General features: G+C 42.5%; 1 protein-coding gene across 2 annotated transcripts in view; it reads right to left on the bottom strand.

The window, feature by feature from the left end:
• znf609b (zinc finger protein 609b) overlaps positions 1-7,759 on the bottom strand; it is a 283,849-nt gene extending 276,090 nt beyond the window's left edge. For both annotated transcript variants that reach the window (XM_079554664.1, XM_079554663.1), the window contains exon 1: positions 7,666-7,759. The gene's annotated coding sequence lies outside the window, so the exon portion shown is untranslated. The remainder of the gene's footprint in view (positions 1-7,665) is intronic.
• Positions 7,760-9,082: the final 1,323 nt, after the last annotated feature.

Below are 9,082 nucleotides of genomic sequence, written 5' to 3' on the forward strand. Positions count from 1 at the left end.
AAGCTTTAAAATGTATTGAAACGATGAGTTGCGTAATAATGTGGATCAGTGGATTTTGAGGTTTTTACTATATTTATTTTAGAAGAAAATCCTCCTCAACCAGTTACAGACTTGAAAATGATGCTGACTCTCATTTGACTTGACAATTTAGAAAATCTTAGAAAAATGTCATTTGCATAATCATTTGGAACACAGTGTATGTACATTCTGGGATGCCAGCCCCGAAGGAAACCTGCCCAGACGGCTCTTCAGTCTCGCAAAGATTTGTCTTCAAAGTAGAGGTCAACCGATACCATAAAACAAGGCCGATCTCCGGAACCGAAAGTCACAGAGACTTCCCGTTTTCTCAGTCAGAGCCTTAAAATGCAGACACAACTTCCCAGGCCTCGGAGGAACTGAGACACATCGATGTTTGTGCAGAGGAGGCTTGGATTGTGTTTTGTTATTGTATTTATGTTGCAATGATTTAGGAACCGTGAGAAATAGAGACTGAACGTTTTTGAATTTTCTGTCTTTCGGATGAGCTCCCTCTGAAGTGGGATGATCAACACTTCATTTTCCTCATGTTGATCGATCTCAATTTTCGATCCTTTTTTATCTTTTCATCATAAAACAAAAACATGCAGCAAATTCATGAACTTAGACACGAAGGCTGGGACGAACTACTGCTGTCACGATCCGACACATATCACGATATTCACGTGTCCAAAGTTTACAGTATAGTTCCCCTTTTTAGCCGCTTAGAAAATCCATATTGTTTCATTTTGTTTATCTATCCACCTTATTCCGGAGGTTCGCGTTGGCGCCGCCATGAATTGGTCCCGCCCCTTTTCTCCTATGTGTTAACCTGGGGCTGGAGAAGTCCACATAAAACCAGTCACTACAGGAAAACAAAGCCGTTTTCAGGCCGACAGAGAAACGCTGCAGTGTCGACATGTCGGAGCAAACGAACATCGGACATTTTACACAAATCAATCGACTAAACGTCAGGTTTGAGCGGAGAATATTTCCCCTCGTTCTCCGTTAAAATGAACGACCGGAAGTGTCTGGACAACGAGGAGCCGAGACAACGCAAAAGGTGGCAAAAGTGGGCGGGGCGGAATAAGGCGAATACTTTATCGTGTAAAACTTTATGTAACCATATTTAAAGGAGCTATCCTTGATTTTTTGTGTTATTGGAATAAAATTTGTTTTGTCCTTTAGTATATGGTAAAAGTAGACATTTCACCAAAAAATACTGGTTTTAAAGCCTTTTAAAAACGTCAAAAGTAGGGATGGGCACCGTTAAACGGTTCCTACTTGGAACCGACCGAAAAGCTCCGGTCGGAGGCGGTATCGAAAAATTTTAATTCTTTCGGTGCAAACTTTCGGTTCTTTTTCTCTCCAGACGTCAATATGTGACCCGCAGCGAGTCTCAAAAAAGCTACATGAACGTGTGCGCAGATACTGACCCGCTTCAGCGCAAATGGAGCGAAGCAAAGATATATTTTATAGATGTAACTTATAGCGAAGCAAAACTTGCTAAACTTTTGTAAAAGAGATGACAGAGCCGCGGTCTGTGTCAGGACTGAGCAGGACGTGGACGACACCGGTTGTAAAACCCAGAGCTAAACAAAACCAGTTATGAACCAGGACTAAACCAGGACTGAATAAGAAACTTGAGCTTTTAGTCAAATTGAAAAGCAAAAAAGAGCAGTGACAAGAAAGACGTGTTTACCTTTAGCGACAGACCCGGAGGCGGAGCTTACGTGCTCTTGTTTACAACTTTACAGCAGCTGCAGCGACAGGAATATCACAGATTGTTTGTTGTTTGTTGAAAGCGAGCGCTCACTCTGTATTAGACATGGTTGGTCCAGTTTTGGTAAATTGTCAGTGGCAGAGTGAGGCTCACACCATGTGAGGATCTTTGACGAGTGAAGTTGCTTTCGCTTCGTCGAACAGCGCAGTGAGTTTAGAAAAGTTTAGCTGAAAGAAAACCATGTCCTGATGTGGATCTGTCCTGTCTCTGCAGCTTAAGAGGTAATAACGTCCTTTCTTTCTCTTCATTACTGCTTAAGTGGAAATTGTGCTCAAAACACGAAGTCACAGGCGACGCTGCTGCTCCTGTGTAGCTTCTCCTGTGCCGTTTTAGGATTTTTTCCTGAACTATACTTTTTTATACACGTCATTTTTATTGAATTAAAATAACATTGGTATCGAAAAAAGTACCGTTAAGGCACCGGAACCGAAAAGCAGGTATCGTTAAAGTACTTGGTATCGAAAAAAAACTAACGGTACCCATCCCTAGTCAAAAGTCATAAAATGTCAGGCTAGTAGGCGTGTTTTACAGAAAAGTGACGGTTTTCCTCCTGAAAGTGGTGAAACCTGGTTTAAACTCAGTCCCTGTGACGAATGTTGATGTTGTAAATGCATTAAGTGTTTTAGATTTAACACCAGACTAACCATATACATGTCTGTGTCCATAGAACCATGTTTGTAATATAACTGACCTGCATCACATGAATGATCGCATCTTGAGGGACTATTTTCTCGCAGATCACTCCGCCCCTGCATAGCTTATACCAGTGCTTCCCAACCAGGGGTACGGGTACTCGAGGACCTAGCAGGGGGTACTGGGAACTATTTCAGATTGAAAAAAAGGAGAAAATGCAACATCATTTTTTTATAGGAAAAGCTAGATTTTACAGTAAAATGTGTTGCTTTGGGAGATTTGTAGGTTTATCTTGACTTGATCTTATCTTTTTGTTACAAATACCACTTTTAAGTAATTACGTTAATAAATAAACTGTAACATCCTTGAGGTAGGGTGTACACGGTTGACCACTGAAAGGCTTATACAACCACGAAGCAGATGCTGCTCAAAAATAAGCTCTTTTAAATGCAAAATGGTTAAAATGACTCTATGGACACAGACATGTATATGGTTAGTCTGGTGTTATCAGTGATTTGCCTCAGGTGCTCTGTGGAGCGGGTCACACTGTTTTTAATGCAGGCTAGCTGATACCATAGACATGCACTAGCCTTGCACTAGCCTAGCACCACGAAACTCTCCAAACACAAGAACTGCATGAATTACAAAAAAAATATCTCCAGAAATCAGCAACGCTCTGGATAACGAGGAAATGAGACAGACTAACACATTTCCACCAGAGCTCTTCCAGTTTGACATGACTGCGCTGATGCTACTGTAACATCAATGTAATTATAATTCCCCGAGCTCACAAAGCGTCTGGACTTCTTCTGTCAAAAAGGCAAATGAAGCAGCTTTAAAAAAAAAAACTAATCAGCGAGACAAGCTCCGTCGGCGATTTGAGCGCTCGAAAACCCAAATTAAAGTCACAAATTAAAGTCACGCACTCGACACGAGCGGCAGAAACCAGTCGACAGATAACACTGTTGACATTTCAGACCCCTCCCCCCGGTGAACACGCTCTACGGTTACCCCGGAGCCTCGCCATGTGTGCGCGGCGGGCGACGTAACCTCAGAAAGCATCGCTGTGTGACGGGGTCGACAGCCAGAGCAGGAACATCAAGCGCTTCTCAAAACTGACAGTCATTTCTCCGGCTCCAGACTAATCACTACATCAAATATTCATGGGCAGACTGACCCGAAGAGGCAGCTCACTTCGAGAAATAACAACATCAATGTGGTTTAAAAGGTCGTGTTCGGAGGATAAGGCGCCAACAACTGAACTGACACTCATTTGAAAGCTAAGAACCTTCAAAGAGTGAGTTATTGTCACTCAACAGGACGTACATGATCGGGGACTAGGAGTGTGACGATATATCGATTTACATTCTTAACCTAAAATTGTATCGTTTATCCGAACGATAAGTCGATATCGGGAAAATCCACTGTAACCATGGAGATCCGCCATGTTTGTGGGCACTAGCAAACATTTCCACAGACGCACATTAGCCAAAACAACAACAAAATATTAAATTAAAATCCGCGGAACAGCAAACCTGTTAAATATATTATTGGGGGGAAAATGGAGGAAACGACAAATTTATCTGAACGACAAGTCAATATCAGGAAAATCCACTGTTACCATGGAGATCTGCCATGTTTGTGGGCACTAGCATTTCCCATAGACGAACATCAACTAAAAAACTATGTAAAACCTAAATTAAGTAAGTGAGTCAAACCAGATAAATATGTTATTGAAAAAAATGGAGGAAACTGCCAATAATGTCCCAATGATACATTTTGAACCCAAAATTGTATTATGTTTATCCGAACAATAAATCGATATCGGGAAAGTCCACTGTTACCTTGTAGATCCGCCATGTTTGTGGGCACTAGCATTATCCCATCGATGAACATCAACTAAAAAACTATGTAAAAACCTAAATTAAAAAGCCGCGGAACAGCTCAGTAAGTCAAACCTGATAAATATGTTAGCAAAAAAATGGAGGAAACTGCAAATAAGGTACCGACGATACATTTTGAACCCAAAATTGTATCGTTTATCCGAGCGATAAATCGATATCGGGAAAGTTCACCGTTACCATGGAGATCCGCCACTAGCAAACATTTCCACAGATGCACATTAGCCAAAACAACAACAAAATTAAATTAAAATCCGCGAAACAACAAACCTGTTAAATATATTATTGGTGGAAAAAATGGAGGAAACGACAAATTTATCTGAACGATAAGTCGATATCGGGAGAGTCCACTGTTACCATGGAGATCCGCCATATTTGTGGGCACTAGCATTTCCCATAGACGAACATCAACTACAAAACAATGCAAAAACGTACATTAAAAAGCCTCGGAACAGCTCAGCAAACTGTCGAGTCAAACCAGATAAATATGTTAGCGAAGAAATGGAGGAAACTGCAAACAATGTAGCGGCGATACATTTTCAACCCAAAATTGTATCGTTTATCCGAACGATAAGTCGACATCGGGAAAGTTAGAAAACATTCTCCATAGCAAACATTAGTTAAAAACAATGTTTAAAAAGATACATTAAAAGCCAAGTCACAGCTGTAAAACACATTGGGGAAATAAATGTGTGAAACTGCAAATAATGAACAGACGATAAATATCGAGCCCAAAAATGTATCGTTTATCAGACATTTTTTGAACGACAAGCCGATGTTGGGAAAGTCCACTGTTACCATGGAGATCCGCCATGTTTGTGGGCACTAGCAAACATTATCAATAGCGAACATTAGCTAAAAACAATTCAATAAAAGTTTAATTAAAACCCGCAGAACAACTCCGTGAGCTGCAAAACCTGTTAAATATATTATCGGGGGGAAAATGGAGGAAACTGCAAATAATGTCCCGACGATACATTTTTTACCTAAAATTGTATTGTTTATCCGAACGATAAATCGATATTGGTAAGATCCACTGTTACCTTGGAGATCCGCCATGTTTGTGGGCACTAGCAAACATTTCCACAGACGCAAATTAGCCAAAACAACAACAACATTAAATTAAAATCCGCGGAACAACTCCGTGAGCTGCCGAGTCAAACCTGTTAAATATATTATTGGGGAAAAAATGGAGGAAACGACAAATTTATCTTAACAACAAGTCAATATCAGGAAAGTCCACTGTTACCATGGAGATCCGCCATGTTTGTGGGCACTAGCATTTCCCATAGACGAACATCAACTAAAAAACAATCCAAAAACTTACATTAAAAAGCTTCGGAACAGCTCAGTAAACTGTCGAGTCAAACCAGATAAATATGTTAGCGAACGATTATTCGAACGATAAGTCGATATCGGGAAAGTTAGAAAACATTCTCCATAGCAAACATGAGTTAAAAACAATATTTAAAAAGATACATTAAAAGCCAAGTCACAGCTGTAAAACACATTGGGGAAATAAATGTGTGAAACTGCAAATAATGAACAGACGATAAATATCGAGCCCAAAAATGTATCGTTTATCGGACATTTTTCAAACGACAAGCCGATGTTGGGAAAATTCAATGTTACCATGGAGATCCGCCATGTTTGTGGGCACTAGCAAACATTATCAATAGCGAACATTAGCTAAAAACAATTCAATAAAAGTTGAATTAAAACCCGCAGAACAACTCCGTGAGCTGCCAAACCTGTTCAATATATTATTGGGGGGAAAAATGGAGGAAACGACAAATTTATCTTAACAACAAGTCAATATCAGGAGAGTCCACTGTTACCATGGAGATCCGCCATGTTTGTGGGCACTGGCAAACATTTCCACAGACGCACATTAGCCAAAACAACAACAAAATCAAATTAAAATCTGTGGAACAACTCCGTAAGCTGCCGAGTCAAACCTGTTAAATATATTATTGGGGGGAAAATGGAGGAAACGACAAATTTATCTGAACGACAAGTCAATATCAGGAAAATCCACTGTTACCATGGAGATCTGCCATATTTGTGGGCACTAGCATTATCCCATAGACCAGTGGTTCTCAACCTTTTGGAGCCGCGACCCCCATTACAACAGTTAAAGGGGTTCGTGACCCCCCGCTCTGGTCACACCGTGAGAAATCGGATCATTAGCCACATAATTCTTAAAAAACAAAGAAAAAAAACAAATGGCTAAAATAAAATTCATCAAATTTCGAACATATAACGGCACTCTGGTAAAACAGCAACACACATGCGACAATAAAATATTATAATATACGTTAAAAAAAAAGCATGTATATTTTATCTACATGATCTGGCGACCCCCCCAAATTCGTCTCGCCCTAACCCTTGGGGGTCCCAACCCCCAGGTTGAGAACCACTGCCATAGACGAACATCAACTAAAAAACTATGTAAAAACCTAAATTAAAAGCCGCGGAACAGCTCAGTAAGTTAAACCTGATAAATATGTTAGCGGAAAAATTAAGGAAACTGCAAACAATGTAGCGGCGATACATTTTCAACCCAAAATTGCATCGTTTATTCGAACGATAAATCGATATCGGGAATATCCACTGTTACCATGGAGATCCGCCATGTTTGTGGGCACTAGCAAACATTTCCACAGACGAACATTAGCTAAAACAACAACAAAATTAAATTAAAATCCGCGGAACAGCTCAGTAAACTGTCGAGTCAAACCAGATAAATATGTCATCGAAAAAATGGAGGAAACTGCAAACAATGTAGCGGCGATAAATCATCAACCCAAATTTGTATCGTTTATCCGAACGATAAATCGATATCGGAAAAGTTCACCGTTACCATGGAGATCCGCCACTAGCAAACATTAGCTAAAAACAACATAAAAAGTGTCATTAAAAGCTGCTGGGTCAATACACTGCAGAGTCCAAATGTTCCAATGTAAACAACACAGTTTATTATCGCTGCAAAACCATGTGACACAACAATCCGTGACAGCCCGATCCTGCGACTCTGAGAGGCACTGGCTGTGGGTTAATTGCACCACAGAGGCTAACGCTGCCACAGTGAAACAATGAGCTCGAGTGCACTCAGGCTTGGCTAGCTGCTGCCGCCGCCGCCTCCACCGCCGCCGCTGCCGCTGCTGCTGCGCGCGGCACGGGCTGCGCGGCGCAACGCTACAGCCAGCCCGCTCTGCACGCGAGGCTAGCGTCAAACGGCTATCGAGTGGTTGGGGTACACACACACGCACACACACGCACGCACACGCACAGGCACGCACGCAAACAAAAATCAAATATGCAGCCACTTACCGACTTAACTAGCCACTCCTATTCCCAATCCCTCTCCGTCCATGGCGGCGGCAACTCCGGGAAAAAAACAACAAGTCACTCGGCGGATCGGGTTCAACAATTCAATCTCCAGCAAATCCGTGCGGAAAAAGCCAGCGCGTGGACCCAGGGGGAGCAGCAGCGGCGGCGCATTCCCCTCCCTCCCTCCAGATATCCAGGCAGCAGCAGCAGCAGAGAGAGGCCAGCCCGCGCGGATCCACTACTGGACTCCTGCCACCGCGCTTGGAGACGCCGTCCGGGGCGCGCACAAAAGCCCCGATCCGACGGGCATTTCCTTTCCCCCGAAACACACCGGTCCCAGGTTCCACCCCCCCGGCGTCCCCCCCCCCCCGTCCAACAAAAAAAAAAAAGGCGAGCTGCTAGTCCCCCCCCCTTCCTCGGAGCCAGCGCGGTCCCATCCAGGTCGAGTAATCCCTCCGCGTTCTCCGCCGGTGGATGAGCTCTGTGGTGGTTCCTCCGTGTGGGAACTGATACAGTGTAGTCGAGGCAGCGGCAGCAGCGGGGGGGGGGGGCGCGCTGGAAAACCAGGACAGGGCTTGGATCGGGCTGAGTGTGAGAGCGCGTGGAGAGGGAAGACGCGGAGTGGATTGGCACGCGGCTGAGTGACCGTTACGCAATTACGCACGAGGGAAAGAGACGCGCGGGTGTGGATGGGAGACGTGTGGGAAGGGCAGGGGCGGTGTGGGCATGTGGACATTGTGGAAGAGCACAGAGGGGGCCACGGGCTCATGGGCCACAGGTCACTTTAGCTTAGACTTACCCCCCCCGGGGCGAAACAGGGCTTTACCCAAATCTAAGAGCTTAAAAGACAAGCAACAAAAAAGTGACAAAAAAGTGACAAAAAACACAACAAAATGTGACGAAAACGCGACGACAAAGTAATGAAAAAACCCGATGAAAAAACAACAATTACATGAAAAAAACACGAAAAAACAAGAGACGAAAAACACAACAAAAAAGTGATGAAAAAGTGACAAAAAACACAACAAAATGTGATAAAAACGCGATGACAAAGCAATGAAAAAACAACATGAAAAAAAAAACTAAAAACAAGACGAAAACACAACGAAAAAGTGACGAAAAAGTGACAAAAAACACAACAAAAAGTGACTAAAACGTGACGACAAAGCAATGAAAAAACAATAACATGAAAAAACACGAAAGACAAGAGACGAAAAAGTGACAAAAAAGCGATGAAAAAAAACGGTGAAAAAACAACAATAACATGAAAGAAAACCCGAAAAACAGGAGACAAAAACACAACGAAAAAAGTGATGAAAAAGTGACAAAAAAGTGACAAAAAACACAACAAAACGTGACGACAAAGCGATGAAAAAAGTGGTGAAAAAACAACAATAACATGAAAAAAACACAAAAA

The sequence above is a fragment of the Gobius niger genome (assembly GCF_951799975.1).
Source record: "Gobius niger genome assembly, chromosome: 4".
NCBI lineage: Eukaryota > Metazoa > Chordata > Actinopteri > Gobiiformes > Gobiidae > Gobius > Gobius niger.